The sequence below is a fragment of the Oncorhynchus keta genome, chromosome 30, assembly GCF_023373465.1.
Source record: "Oncorhynchus keta strain PuntledgeMale-10-30-2019 chromosome 30, Oket_V2, whole genome shotgun sequence".
Classification (NCBI taxonomy): domain Eukaryota; kingdom Metazoa; phylum Chordata; class Actinopteri; order Salmoniformes; family Salmonidae; genus Oncorhynchus; species Oncorhynchus keta.
Genome location: NC_068450.1, coordinates 60769561 through 60786107, shown reverse-complemented (window position 1 = coordinate 60786107; position 16547 = coordinate 60769561). Strand labels below are relative to the sequence as shown.

At 41.1% G+C, this 16547-nt stretch overlaps 1 pseudogene; it reads right to left on the bottom strand.

The window, feature by feature from the left end:
- The window catches only part of LOC118382390 (TRAF2 and NCK-interacting protein kinase-like), a 69160-nt pseudogene that overhangs the window by 46752 nt on the left and 5861 nt on the right, over window positions 1-16547 (bottom strand).

Genomic DNA, 16547 nt, shown 5'->3' with positions numbered 1-16547 from the left:
TAGTGTATTACAGTAGACAGGGTTAGTATATACTATAGTATACTGCAGTGGGCCTATATGGCTATAGTGTATTACAGTAGACAGGGTTAGTATATACTACAGTATACTGCAGTGGGCCTATATGTCTATAGTGTATTACAGTAGTCAGGGTTAGTATATATTACAGTATACTGCAGTGGGCCTATATGGCTATAGTGTATTACAGTAGTCAGGGTTAGTATATATTACAGTATACTGCAGTAGACAGGGTTAGTATATACTACAGTATACTGCAGTGGGCCTATATGGCTATAGTGTATTACAGTAGTCAGGGTTAGTATATATTACAGTATACTGCAGTAGACAGGGTTAGTATATACTACAGTATGCTTCAGTGGGCCTATATGGCTATAGTGTATTACAGTAGACAGGGTTAGTATATACTACAGTATACTGCAGTGGGCCTATATGGCTATAGTGTATTACAGTAGTCAGGGTTAGTATATATTACAGTATACTGCAGTAGACAGGGTTAGTATATACTACAGTATACTGCAGTGGGCCTATATGGCTATAGTGTATTAGTAGTGTATAGTGTATTAGAGTAGACAGGGTTAGTATATACTACAGTATACTGCAGTGGGCCTATATGGCTATAGTGTATTAGTAGTGTATAGTGTATTAGAGTAGACAGGGTTAGTATATACTACAGTATACTGCAGTGGGCCTATATGGCTTTAGTGTATTAGTAGTGTATAGTGTATTAGAGTAGACAGGGTTAGTATATACTACAGTATACTGCAGTGGGCCTATATGGCTATAGTGTATTAGTAGTGTATAGTGTATTAGAGTAGACAGGGTTAGTATATACTACAGTATACTGCAGTGGACCTATATGGCTATAGTGTATTAGTAGTGTATAGTGTATTAGAGTAGACAGGGTTAGTATATACTACAGTGTACTGCAGTGGGCCTATATGGCTATAGTGTATTAGTAGTGTATAGTGTATTAGGGTAGACAGGGTTAGTATATACTACAGTATACTGCAGTGGACCTATATGGCTATAGTGTATTAGTAGTGTATAGTGTATTAGAGTAGACAGGGTTAGTATATACTACAGTATACTGCAGTGGGCCTATATGGCTAGAGTGTATTACAGTAGTGTATAGTGTATTACAGTAGACAGGGTTAGTATATACTACAGTATACTGCAGTGGGCCTATATGGCTAGAGTGTATTACAGTAGTGTATAGTGTATTAGGGTAGACAGGGTTAGTATATACTACAGTATACTGCAGTGGACCTATATGGCTAGAGTGTATTACAGTAGTGTATAGTGTATTACAGTAGACAGGGTTAGTATATACTACAGTATACTGCAGTGGGCCTATATGGCTAGAGTGTATTACAGTAGTGTATAGTGTATTACAGTAGACAGGGTTAGTATATACTACAGTATACTGCAGTGGGCCTATATGGCTATAGTGTATTACAGTAGTCAGGGTTAGTATATATTACAGTATACTGCAGTGGGCCTATATGGCTATAGTGTATTACAGTAGTCAGGGTTAGTATATATTACAGTATACTGCAGTAGACAGGGTTAGTATATACTACAGTATACTGCAGTGGGCCTATATGGCTATAGTGTATTACAGTAGTCAGGGTTAGTATATATTACAGTATACTGCAGTAGACAGGGTTAGTATATACTACAGTATACTTCAGTGGGCCTATATGGCTATAGTGTATTACAGTAGACAGGGTTAGTATATACTACAGTATACTGCAGTGGGCCTATATGGCTAGAGTGTATTACAGTAGTGTATAGTGTATTACAGTAGACAGGGTTAGTATATACTACAGTATACTGCAGTGGGCCTATATGGCTAGAGTGTATTACAGTAGTGTATAGTGTATTACAGTAGACAGGGTTAGTATATACTACAGTATACTGCAGTGGGCCTATATGGCTAGAGTGTATTACAGTAGTGTATAGTGTATTACAGTAGACAGGGTTAGTATATACTACAGTATACTGCAGTGGGCCTATATGGCTAGAGTGTATTACAGTAGTGTATAGTGTATTACAGTAGACAGGGTTAGTATATACTACAGTATACTGCAGTGGGCCTATATGGCTATAGTGTATTACAGTAGTCAGGGTTAGTATATATTACAGTATACTGCAGTGGGCCTATATGGCTATAGTGTATTACAGTAGTCAGGGTTAGTATATATTACAGTATACTGCAGTAGACAGGGTTAGTATATACTACAGTATACTGCAGTGGGCCTATATGGCTATAGTGTATTACAGTAGTCAGGGTTAGTATATATTACAGTATACTGCAGTAGACAGGGTTAGTATATACTACAGTATACTTCAGTGGGCCTATATGGCTATAGTGTATTACAGTAGACAGGGTTAGTATATACTACAGTATACTGCAGTGGGCCTATATGGCTATAGTGTATTAGTAGTGTATAGTGTATTAGAGTAGACAGGGTTAGTATATACTACAGTATACTGCAGTGGGCCTATATGGCTATAGTGTATTAGTAGTGTATAGTGTATTAGAGTAGACAGGGTTAGTATATACTACAGTATACTGCAGTGGGCCTATATGGCTATAGTGTATTAGTAGTGTATAGTGTATTAGAGTAGACAGGGTTAGTATATACTACAGTATACTGCAGTGGACCTATATGGCTATAGTGTATTAGTAGTGTATAGTGTATTAGGGTAGACAGGGTTAGTATATACTACAGTATACTGCAGTGGACCTATATGGCTATAGTGTATTAGTAGTGTATAGTGTATTAGAGTAGACAGGGTTAGTATATACTACAGTATACTGCAGTGGGCCTATATGGCTAGAGTGTATTACAGTAGTGTATAGTGTATTACAGTAGACAGGGTTAGTATATACTACAGTATACTGCAGTGGGCCTATATGGCTAGAGTGTATTACAGTAGTGTATAGTGTATTACAGTAGACAGGGTTAGTATATACTACAGTATACTGCAGTGGGCCTATATGGCTAGAGTGTATTACAGTAGTGTATAGTGTATTACAGTAGACAGGGTTAGTATATACTACAGTATACTGCAGTGGGCCTATATGGCTAGAGTGTATTACAGTAGTGTATAGTGTATTACAGTAGACAGGGTTAGTATATACTACAGTATACTGCAGTGGGCCTATATGGCTAGAGTGTATTACAGTAGTGTATAGTGTATTACAGTAGACAGGGTTAGTATATACTACAGTATACTGCAGTGGGCCTATATGGCTAGAGTGTATTACAGTAGTGTATAGTGTATTACAGTAGACAGGGTTAGTATATACTACAGTATACTGCAGTGGGCCTATATGGCTAGAGTGTATTACAGTAGTGTATAGTGTATTACAGTAGACAGGGTTAGTATATACTACAGTATACTGCAGTGGGCCTATATGGCTAGAGTGTATTACAGTAGTGTATAGTGTATTACAGTAGACAGGGTTAGTATATACTACAGTATACTGCAGTGGGCCTATATGGCTAGAGTGTATTACAGTAGTGTATAGTGTATTACAGTAGACAGGGTTAGTATATACTACAGTATACTGCAGTGGGCCTATATGGCTAGAGTGTATTACAGTAGACAGGGTTAGTATATACTACAGTATACTGCAGTGGGCCTATATGGCTAGAGTGTATTACAGTAGACAGGGTTAGTATATACTACAGTATACTGCAGTGGGCCTATATGGCTAGAGTGTATTACAGTAGTGTATAGTGTATTACAGTAGACAGGGTTAGTATATACTACAGTATACTGCAGTGGGCCTATATGGCTAGAGTGTATTACAGTAGTGTATAGTGTATTACAGTAGACAGGGTTAGTATATACTACAGTATACTGCAGTGGGCCTATATGGCTAGAGTGTATTACAGTAGTGTATAGTGTATTACAGTAGACAGGGTTAGTATATACTACAGTATACTGCAGTGGGCCTATATGGCTAGAGTGTATTACAGTAGTGTATAGTGTATTACAGTAGACAGGGTTAGTATATACTACAGTATACTGCAGTGGGCCTATATGGCTAGAGTGTATTACAGTAGTGTATAGTGTATTACAGTAGACAGGGTTAGTATATACTACAGTATACTGCAGTGGGCCTATATGGCTAGAGTGTATTACAGTAGTGTATAGTGTATTACAGTAGACAGGGTTAGTATATACTACAGTATACTGCAGTGGGCCTATATGGCTAGAGTGTATTACAGTAGACAGGGTTAGTATATACTACAGTATACTGCAGTGGGCCTATATGGCTAGAGTGTATTACAGTAGACAGGGTTAGTATATACTACAGTATACTGCAGTGGGCCTATATGGCTAGAGTGTATTACAGTAGTGTATAGTGTATTACAGTAGACAGGGTTAGTATATACTACAGTATACTGCAGTGGGCCTACATGGCTAGAGTGTATTACAGTAGTGTATAGTGTATTAGTAGTGTATAGTGTATTACAGTAGACATGGTTAGTATATACTACAGTATACTGCAGTGGGCCTACATGGCTATAGTGTATTAGTAGTGTATAGTGTATTACAGTAGACAGGGTTAGTATATACTACAGTATACTGCAGTGGGCCTACATGGCTATTTACATTTACATTTACATTTAAGTCATTTAGCAGACGCTCTTATCCAGTGTATAGTGTATTACAGTAGACAGGGTTAGTATATACTACAGTATACTGCAGTGGGCCTATATGGCTAGAGTGTATTAGTAGTGTATAGTGTATTACAGTAGACAGGGTTAGTATATACTACAGTATACTGCAGTGGGCCTATATGGCTAGAGTGTATTAGTAGTGTATAGTGTATTACAGTAGACAGGGTTAGTATATACTACAGTATACTGCAGTGGGCCTACATGGCTATAGTGTATTAGTAGTGTATAGTGTATTACAGTAGACAGGGTTAGTATATACTACAGTATACTGCAGTGGGCCTACATGGCTATAGTGTATTAGTAGTGTATAGTGTATTACAGTAGACAGGGTTAGTATATACTACAGTATACTGCAGTGGGCCTATATGGCTAGAGTGTATTACAGTAGTGTATAGTGTATTACAGTAGACAGGGTTAGTATATACTACAGTATACTGCAGTGGGCCTACATGGCTAGAGTGTATTACAGTAGTGTATAGTGTATTAGTAGTGTATAGTGTGTATTACAGTAGACATGGTTAGTATATACTACAGTATACTGCAGTGGGCCTACATGGCTAGAGTGTATTACAGTAGTGTATAGTGTATTAGTAGTGTATAGTGTATTACAGTAGACATGGTTAGTATATACTACAGTATACTGCAGTGGGCCTACATGGCTAGAGTGTATTACAGTAGTGTATAGTGTATTAGTAGTGTATAGTGTATTACAGTAGACATGGTTAGTATATACTACAGTATACTGCAGTGGGCCTACATGGCTAGAGTGTATTACAGTAGTGTATAGTGTATTAGTAGTGTATAGTGTATTACAGTAGACATGGTTAGTATATACTACAGTATACTGCAGTGGGCCTACATGGCTATAGTGTATTAGTAGTGTATAGTGTATTACAGTAGACAGGGTTAGTATATACTACAGTATACTGCAGTGGGCCTACATGGCTATAGTGTATTAGTAGTGTATAGTGTATTACAGTAGACAGGGTTAGTATATACTACAGTATACTGCAGTGGGCCTATATGGCTATAGTGTATTAGTAGTGTATAGTGTATTACAGTAGACAGGGTTAGTATATACTACAGTATACTGCAGTGGGCCTATATGGCTATAGTGTATTAGTAGTGTATAGTGTATTACAGTAGACAGGGTTAGTATATACTACAGTATACTGCAGTGGGCCTACATGGCTATAGTGTATTAGTAGTGTATAGTGTATTACAGTAGACAGGGTTAGTATATACTACAGTATACTGCAGTGGGCCTACATGGCTATAGTGTATTAGTAGTGTATAGTGTATTACAGTAGACAGGGTTAGTATATACTACAGTATACTGCAGTGGGCCTATATGTCTATAGTGTATTACAGTAGTGTATAGTGTATTACAGTAGACAGGGTTAGTATATACTACAGTATACTGCAGTGGGCCTACATGGCTATAGTGTATTAGTAGTGTATAGTGTATTAGAGTAGACAGGGTTAGTATATACTACAGTATACTGCAGTGGGCCTATATGGCTAGAGTGTATTACAGTAGTGTATAGTGTATTACAGTAGTGTATAGTGTATTACAGTAGACAGGGTTAGTATATACTACAGTATACTGCAGTGGGCCTATATGTCTATAGTGTATTACAGTAGTGTATAGTGTATTACAGTAGACAGGGTTAGTATATACTACAGTATACTGCAGTGGGCCTATATGTCTATAGTGTATTACAGTAGTGTATAGTGTATTACAGTAGACAGGGTTAGTATATACTACAGTATACTGCAGTGGGCCTACATGGCTATAGTGTATTAGTAGTGTATAGTGTATTACAGTAGACAGGGTTAGTATATACTACAGTATACTGCAGTGGGCCTATATGGCTATAGTGTATTAGTAGTGTATAGTGTATTACAGTAGACAGGGTTAGTATATACTACAGTATACTGCAGTGGGCCTATATGTCTATAGTGTATTACAGTAGTGTATAGTGTATTACAGTAGTGTATAGTGTATTACAGTAGTGTATAGTGTATTACAGTAGACAGGCTGAATGTCATCCAGCAAATGAGGCGCGACTTTCAGTCAGAGAGCATCGTCAGCAATAACTGAACTCACATAACTCTCACACACCCCACACACACAAGCACGCGCAGACACACAAACACAAGATGCAACAGTCTCACAGAAACACACACACACACGGAAGAGGCTGTCAAACTTCATCTGTGGCTAACAGCGTTGACCTCTTGCTGACCTCTTTTGTTTATCCAATCAGAGCCATCTCTACTCCCCATTCCAACATGACCTTCACACACACACTAGTCCATTATACACAAACATTAACACTAGTGTGGGGGGGGGAAAGAACCATACCGTCAGGATATTATTTTTGGACTAAATATTGTATCATAAGGTTTGGATAATAGCGCAATATTATTTTTGTGCTCGTTGGCTGTACCTGTACCTGTACCTGTACCAAAAATCCAGTGTATTACCTTCATAGCTTGTTATCCATCTGATTTTTACATTGGGGGCCAATTTGTTTTCAGCACTTTTATTTCCATGACTTTTATTTTGTTTTCTCGTGGCTCTTGTCTCTCGTCTCCCTGCAGCAGACATGGTGAGCAATATGTCGAGAACATCGAATCACAATAAAATCACAGTATCGAATCGCAATACATGTAGAATCGTGAGAATCACAATACATGTAGAATCGTGAGAATCACAATGCATGTAGAATCGTGAGAATCACAATACATGTAGAATCGTGAGAATCACAATGCATGTAGAATCGTGAGAATCACAATACATGTAGAATCGTGAGAATCACAATACATGTAGAATCGTGAGAATCACAATGCATGTAGAATCGTGAGAATCACAATGCATGTAGAATCGTGAGAATCACAATGCATGTAGAATCGTGAGAATCACAATGCATGTAGAATCGTGAGAATCACAATGCATGTAGAATCGTGAGAATCACAATGCATGTAGAATCGTGAGAATCACAATACATGTAGAATCGTGAGAATCACAATGCATGTAGAATCGTGAGAATCGCAATACATGTAGAATCGTGAGAATCACAATACATGTAGAATCGTGAGAATCACAATGCATGTAGAATCGTGAGAATCGCAATACATGTAGAATCATGAGAATCACAATACATGTAGAATCGTGAGAATCACAATGCATGTAGAATCATGAGAATCACAATACATGTAGAATCGTGAGAATCACAATACATGTAGAATCATGAGAATCACAATACATGTAGAATCGTGAGAATCACAATGCATGTAGAATCGTGAGAATCACAATGCATGTAGAATCGTGAGAATCACAATACATGTAGAATCGTGAGAATCACAATACATGTAGAATCGTGAGAATCACAATACATGTAGAATCGTGAGAATCGCAATACATGTAGAATCGTGAGAATCGCAATACATGTAGAATCGTGAGAATCACAATGCATGTAGAATCGTGAGAATCGCAATACATGTAGAATCGTGAGAATCACAATGCATGTAGAATCGTGAGAATCGCAATACATGTAAAATCGTGAGAATCACAATGCATGTAGAATCGTGAGAATCACAATACATGTAGAATCGTGAGAATCACAATGCATGTAGAATCGTGAGAATCGCAATACATGTAGAATCGTGAGAATCGCAATACATGTAGAATCGTGAGAATCACAATACATGTAGAATCGTGAGAATCACAATACATGTAGAATCGTGAGAATCACAATACATGTAGAATCGTGAGAATCACAATACATGTAGAATCGTGAGAATCACAATACATGTAGAATCGTGAGAATCACAATGCATGTAGAATCGTGAGAATCACAATGCATGTAGAATCGTGAGAATCACAATGCATGTAGAATCGTGAGAATCACAATGCATGTAGAATCGTGAGAATCACAATGCATGTAGAATCGTGAGAATCGCAATACATGTAGAATCGTGAGAATCACAATGCATGTAGAATCGTGAGAATCGCAATACATGTAGAATCGTGAGAATCACAATACATGTAGAATCGTGAGAATCACAATGCATGTAGAATCGTGAGAATCACAATACATGTAGAATCGTGAGAATCACAATGCATGTAGAATCGTGAGAATCGCAATACATGTAGAATCGTGAGAATCACAATACATGTAGAATCGTGAGAATCACAATACATGTAGAATCGTGAGAATCACAATACATGTAGAATCGTGAGAATCACAATGCATGTAGAATCGTGAGAATCACAATGCATGTAGAATCGTGAGAATCACAATACATGTAGAATCGTGAGAATCACAATGCATGTAGAATCGTGAGAATCACAATGCATGTAGAATCGTGAGAATCACAATACATGTAGAATCGTGAGAATCACAATGCATGTAGAATCGTGAGAATCACAATACATGTAGAATCGTGAGAATCACAATGCATGTAGAATCGTGAGAATCACAATGCATGTAGAATCGTGAGAATCACAATGCTTGTAGAATCGTGAGAATCACAATGCATGTAGAATCGTGAGAATCACAATGCATGTAGAATCGTGAGAATCACAATGCATGTAGAATCGTGAGAATCACAATGCATGTAGAATCGTGAGAATCACAATGCATGTAGAATCGTGAGAATCACAATGCATGTAGAATCGTGAGAATCACAATACATGTAGAATCGTGAGAATCACAATACATGTAGAATCGTGAGAATCACAATGCATGTAGAATCGTGAGAATCACAATGCATGTAGAATCGTGAGAATCACAATGCATGTAGAATCGTGAGAATCACAATGCATGTAGAATCGTGAGAATCACAATACATGTAGAATCGTGAGAATCACAATACATGTAGAATCATGAGAATCACAATACATGTAGAATCGTGAGAATCACAATGCATGTAGAATCGTGAGAATCGCAATACATGTAGAATCGTGAGAATCACAATACATGTAGAATCATGAGAATCACAATACATGTAGAATCGTGAGAATCACAATGCATGTAGAATCATGAGAATCACAATACATGTAGAATCGTGAGAATCACAATACATGTAGAATCATGAGAATCACAATACATGTAGAATCGTGAGAATCACAATACATGTAGAATCGTGAGAATCGCAATACATGTAGAATCGTGAGAATCACAATGCATGTAGAATCGTGAGAATCGCAATACATGTAGAATCGTGAGAATCGCAATGCATGTAGAATCGTGAGAATCGCAATACATGTAGAATCGTGAGAATCGCAATACATGTAGAATCGTGAGAATCACAATGCATGTAGAATCGTGAGAATCGCAATACATGTAGAATCGTGAGAATCGCAATGCATGTAGAATCGTGAGAATCGCAATACATGTAGAATCGTGAGAATCGCAATACATGTAGAATCGTGAGAATCGCAATACATGTAGAATCGTGAGAATCACAATACATGTAGAATCGTGAGAATCGCAATACATGTAGAATCGTGAGAATCGCAATACATGTAGAATCGTGAGAATCACAATGCATGTAGAATCGTGAGAATCACAATACATGTAGAATCGTGAGAATCACAATACATGTAGAATCGTGAGAATCGCAATACATGTAGAATCGTGAGAATCGCAATACATGTAGAATCGTGAGAATCACAATGCATGTAGAATCGTGAGAATCACAATACATGTAGAATCGTGAGAATCACAATACATGTAGAATCGTGAGAATCACAATACATGTAGAATCGTGAGAATCACAATACATGTAGAATCGTGAGAATCACAATACATGTAGAATCGTGAGAATCACAATACATGTAGAATCATGAGAATCACAATACATGTAGAATCGTGAGAATCACAATGCATGTAGAATCGTGAGAATCGCAATACATGTAGAATCGTGAGAATCACAATACATGTAGAATCATGAGAATCACAATACATGTAGAATCGTGAGAATCACAATGCATGTAGAATCATGAGAATCACAATACATGTAGAATCGTGAGAATCACAATACATGTAGAATCATGAGAATCACAATACATGTAGAATCGTGAGAATCACAATACATGTAGAATCGTGAGAATCGCAATACATGTAGAATCGTGAGAATCACAATGCATGTAGAATCGTGAGAATCGCAATACATGTAGAATCGTGAGAATCGCAATGCATGTAGAATCGTGAGAATCGCAATACATGTAGAATCGTGAGAATCGCAATACATGTAGAATCGTGAGAATCACAATGCATGTAGAATCGTGAGAATCGCAATACATGTAGAATCGTGAGAATCGCAATGCATGTAGAATCGTGAGAATCGCAATACATGTAGAATCGTGAGAATCGCAATACATGTAGAATCGTGAGAATCGCAATGCATGTAGAATCGTGAGAATCGCAATACATGTAGAATCGTGAGAATCGCAATGCATGTAGAATCGTGAGAATCGCAATACATGTAGAATCGTGAGAATCGCAATACATGTAGAATCGTGAGAATCGCAATACATGTAGAATCGTGAGAATCACAATACATGTAGAATCGTGAGAATCGCAATACATGTAGAATCGTGAGAATCGCAATACATGTAGAATCGTGAGAATCACAATGCATGTAGAATCGTGAGAATCACAATACATGTAGAATCGTGAGAATCACAATACATGTAGAATCGTGAGAATCGCAATACATGTAGAATCGTGAGAATCGCAATACATGTAGAATCGTGAGAATCACAATGCATGTAGAATCGTGAGAATCACAATACATGTAGAATCGTGAGAATCACAATACATGTAGAATCGTGAGAATCACAATGCATGTAGAATCGTGAGAATCACAATACATGTAGAATCGTGAGAATCACAATACATGTAGAATCGTGAGAATCACAATACATGTAGAATCGTGAGAATCACAATGCATGTAGAATCGTGAGAATCACAATGCATGTAGAATCGTGAGAATCACAATGCATGTAGAATCGTGAGAATCACAATGCATGTAGAATCGTGAGAATCACAATGCATGTAGAATCGTGAGAATCACAATACATGTAGAATCGTGAGAATCACAATGCATGTAGAATCGTGAGAATCACAATACATGTAGAATCGTGAGAATCACAATACATGTAGAATCGTGAGAATCACAATGCATGTAGAATCGTGAGAATCACAATGCATGTAGAATCGTGAGAATCACAATGCATGTAGAATCGTGAGAATCACAATGCATGTAGAATCGTGAGAATCACAATGCATGTAGAATCGTGAGAATCACAATGCATGTAGAATCGTGAGAATCACAATGCATGTAGAATCGTGAGAATCACAATACATGTAGAATCGTGAGAATCACAATGCATGTAGAATCGTGAGAATCACAATGCATGTAGAATCGTGAGAATCACAATACATGTAGAATCGTGAGAATCACAATGCATGTAGAATCGTGAGAATCACAATGCATGTAGAATCGTGAGAATCACAATGCATGTAGAATCGTGAGAATCACAATGCATGTAGAATCGTGAGAATCACAATGCATGTAGAATCGTGAGAATCACAATGCATGTAGAATCGTGAGAATCACAATGCATGTAGAATCGTGAGAATCACAATGCATGTAGAATCGTGAGAATCACAATGCATGTAGAATCGTGAGAATCACAATGCATGTAGAATCGTGAGAATCACAATGCATGTAGAATCGTGAGAATCACAATGCATGTAGAATCGTGAGAATCACAATGCATGTAGAATCGTGAGAATCACAATACATGTAGAATCGTGAGAATCACAATACATGTAGAATCGTGAGAATCACAATGCATGTAGAATCGTGAGAATCACAATGCATGTAGAATCGTGAGAATCACAATACATGTAGAATCGTGAGAATCACAATACATGTAGAATCGTGAGAATCACAATACATGTAGAATCGTGAGAATCACAATGCATGTAGAATCGTGAGAATCACAATGCATGTAGAATCGTGAGAATCACAATACATGTAGAATCGTGAGAATCACAATACATGTAGAATCGTGAGAATCACAATACATGTAGAATCGTGAGAATCACAATATATATCGTAACGGCACCGGAGGAGAGGACAGGAGAGGAAGGATAAGGAAAGGAAAGGAAAGGAGAGGATTTTTTTTTTAAACGAGAGGAAAGGAGGTTTGTAAAAAAAGACAGTGACACTTGGGCTCACACTGGAGCAACTGAGACCCCGAGCCACCATTACGCCAATCAAACATAAACCCCTGACAGAGGCAGAGACGGGAAATCGCTCAGTCATATCCTGTGTCCTGAAATATACATCCCTCTGCATCTTGTCAGATACAAATGACTGTTTCCTACTGATAAGAGATAGGGGGGAGAGGGAGACCAGGGGGGAGAGAGGGAGACCAGGGGGAGAGAGGGAGACCAGGGGGAGAGAGGGAGACCAGGGGGAGAGAGGGAGACCAGGGGGAGAGAGGGAGACCAGGGGGAGAGAGGGAGACCAGGGGGAGAGAGGGAGACCAGGGGGAGAGAGGGAGACCAGGGGGAGAGAGGGAGACCAGGGGGAGAGAGGGAGACCAGGGGGAGAGAGGGAGACCAGGGGGAGAGGGAGACCAGGGGGAGAGAGGGAGACCAGGGGGAGAGAGGGAGACCAGGGGGAGAGAGGGAGACCAGGGGGAGAGAGGGAGACCAGGGGGAGAGAGGGAGACCAGGGGGAGAGAGGGAGACCAGGGGGAGAGGGGAGACCAGGGGGAGAGAGGGAGACCAGGGGGAGAGAGGGAGACCAGGGGGAGAGAGGGGAGGGGGGAGACCAGGGGGAGAGAGGGAGACCAGGGGGAGAGAGAGGGAGACCAGGGGGAGAGAGGGAGACCAGGGGGAGAGAGGGAGACCAGGGGGAGAGAGGGAGACCAGGGGGAGAGAGGGAGACCAGGGGGAGAGAGGGAGACCAGGGGGAGAGAGGGAGACCAGGGGGAGAGAGGGAGACCAGGGGGAGAGAGGGAGACCAGGGGGAGAGAGGGAGACCAGGGGGAGAGAGGGAGACCAGGGGGAGAGGGAGACCAGGGGGAGAGAGGGAGACCAGGGGGAGAGAGGGAGACCAGGGGGAGAGAGGGAGACCAGGGGGAGAGAGGAGACCAGGGGGAGAGGGAGACCAGGGGGAGAGAGGGAGACCAGGGGGAGAGAGGGAGACCAGGGGGAGAGGGAGACCAGGGGGAGAGAGGGAGACCAGGGGGAGAGAGGGAGACCAGGGGGAGAGGGAGACCAGGGGGAGAGAGGGAGACCAGGGGGAGAGAGGGAGACCAGGGGGAGAGAGGGAGACCAGGGGGAGAGGGAGACCAGGGGGAGAGAGGGAGACCAGGGGGAGAGAGGGAGACCAGGGGGAGAGGGAGACCAGGGGGAGAGAGGGAGACCAGGGGGAGAGGGAGACCAGGGGGAGAGGGAGACCAGGGGGAGAGAGGGAGACCAGGACAGAGAGAAAGAAGTGTGTGTCTTACCTTGTACACCTGTCCGTAGGTTCCATTGCCCACCAACTCCACCAGCTCAAAGATGCCTGCTGGGTCCTAAAGAGAGACAGATTCGGAGTCACAGAGTGTACAGACATATAGCTTGAAGCTGGCAGTTATAGAGGTGTTAACTTGATGCTATCCCCCAGACATAGGCTATACTGTTAGCTTGATACTATCCCCAACAATATAGGCTACAGGCCATTAGCTTGATGCTAATCCCTACCCTAGACATATAGACTGTTATCTTGATACTAGCACAGATAGACAGTTAGTTTGATGCCAGCCCCAAAACATATAGACCATTAGCTTGATGCTAGCCCCCAGAGATAGGCTCCAGACTGTTAGCTTGAAGCTAGCTGGTGCTAATAGACTGCTACTGCCGATAGCTAGCTAAAGTTGCCGCATAATGATTAGCTTACTAGACAGTAGAGTTACTACAAGAGGAGCTGCTAGACCACAGCAGAGAACCCAGTGACCTCACACAACCACACAGACACAGACACACACACACACACACACACAGACACAGACACACACACACACACACACACACACACACACACACACACAGACACACACACACACACACACACACACACACACACACACACACACACACACACACACACACACACACACACACACACACACACAGACTCACACACACACACACACACACACACACACACACACACACACACACACACACACACACACAGACACAGACACACAGACACACAGACACACAGACACACACACAGACACACACACAGACACACACACACACACACACACACACACACAGACACACAGACAGACACACAGACACACACACACACACACACACACACACACACAGACAGACACACAGACACACACACACACACACACACACAGACACACACACACACACACACACACACACACACACACACACACACACACACACACACACACACACACACACACACACACACACACACACACACACACACACCACCTCCCTCTTTGCTGTGTTGCTATGTCATTCCAACAATAGCTGGAATTCAACTCCCCCCTCTGTCGCCCTCACTCTCTCTTTCTTTCACTCTCTTTCGCTCATTCCAACTCTCTCTTTCTCTCTCTCTCTCTCTCTCTCTCTCTCTCTCTCTCTCCATTCATCTCCAGCCAGCCAGAGTAGATATATGTAGCTCTCACAGTCTCGTTCTCTCTCATTCCAGCCCGTCTCTGAGAAATGCTATGGAACTCTCACACTCTCTTTTATTCTCTCTCTCTCTCATTCTCTCCATCACTCTCATTGCAACAGACTTGAGCCTTTTGGCTATGGCAGTTTTACTCTCTTTCCATGTCTCTCCCTCCATCTCTCATTCCATCTGTCTCTCCCTCCATCTCTCATTCCATCTGTCTCTCCCTCCATCTCTCATTCCATCTGTCTCTCCCTCCATCTCTCATTCCATCTGTCTCTCCCTCCATCTCTCATTCCATCTGTCTCTCCATCCATCTCTCATTCCATCTGTCTCTCCATCCATCTCTCATTCCATCTGTCTCTCCCTCCATCTCTCATTCCATCTGTCTCTCATTCCATCTGTCTCTCCCTCCATCTCTCATTCCATCTGTCTCTCATTCCATCTGTCTCTCCCTCCATCTCTCATTCCATCTGTCTCTCATTCCATCTGTCTCTCCCTCCATCTCTCATTCCATCTGTCTCTCCCTCCATCTCTCATTCCATCTGTCTCTCCCTCCATCTCTCATTCCATCTGTCTCTCCCTCCATCTCTAATTCCATCTGTCTCTCATTCCATCTGTCTCTCCCTCCATCTCTCATTCCATCTGTCTCTCCCTCCATCTCTCATTCCATCTGTCTCTCCCTCCATCTCTCATTCCATCTGTCTCTCCATCCATCTCTCATTCCATCTGTCTCTCCCTCCATCTCTCATTCCATCTGTCTCTCCATCCATCTCTCATTCCATCTGTCTCTCCATCCATCTCTCATTCCATCTGTCTCTCCATCCATCTCTCATTCCATCTGTCTCTCCATCCATCTCTCATTCCATCTGTCTCTCCATCCATCTCTCATTCCATCTGTCTCTCCATCCATCTCTCATTCCATCTGTCTCTCCATCCATCCCTCATTCCATCTGTCATGCCATCTGTATCTCCCTCCATCTGTCTCTCCCTCCATCTATCATTTCATCTGTATCTCCCTCCATCTGTCATTCCATCTGTCTCTCATTCTATCTGTTCCTCACTCCATCTCTCATTCCATCTGTCTCT